This window comes from Corvus brachyrhynchos, unplaced genomic scaffold, assembly GCF_000691975.1.
Source record: "Corvus brachyrhynchos isolate BGI_N302 unplaced genomic scaffold, ASM69197v1 scaffold167, whole genome shotgun sequence".
Taxonomy (NCBI): Eukaryota; Metazoa; Chordata; class Aves; order Passeriformes; family Corvidae; genus Corvus; species Corvus brachyrhynchos.
In genome coordinates this window covers 6584203-6584697 of record NW_008239547.1, presented here as the reverse complement: position 1 = coordinate 6584697, position 495 = coordinate 6584203, and positions in this window count along the sequence as shown.

The window sequence follows — 495 nt, the reverse complement described above, 5'->3', positions numbered from 1 at the left end:
CCCCCCCAGGGCCCCTCTCCCAGGACCACATGGCAGGGGGGGAAGGGACCCCGACATTTCACCCATTCATTTTTAACAAGAAGAGATTTAAAACTTAACATTGAAAACAACTGGATAAACATAACAAGAACAGTTTCAAAACAAAAGAAGCCACCCTCCTGAGTCTTTAAATGTCCAAACAGATTCTCTGGAACATCTTAAGGCTTACAGAAGGGAGACAGGACTCTCCGAGCAAGCTTTGTGGGGAAACTGAGGCAGGAGAGGGTTTCTTCCATTTGTACCTGTTGGAACTCTAAACAACAATAGTTAATTTCTTCCCTTCTCCTCTTCATCCCCCACTCGGCATTGGAAAGGGATTTTTGGGGAAACAATTGGCAAAGGCATGGTTTTGTGAGGGAAACCATGGGTGAAAAAACGGATTGGGAATACATTGGGGGTAATAGGACATAGGGTAAAAGGGAAAGGTGGGATTAGGAAAGGGAGACTGTAGGGGGG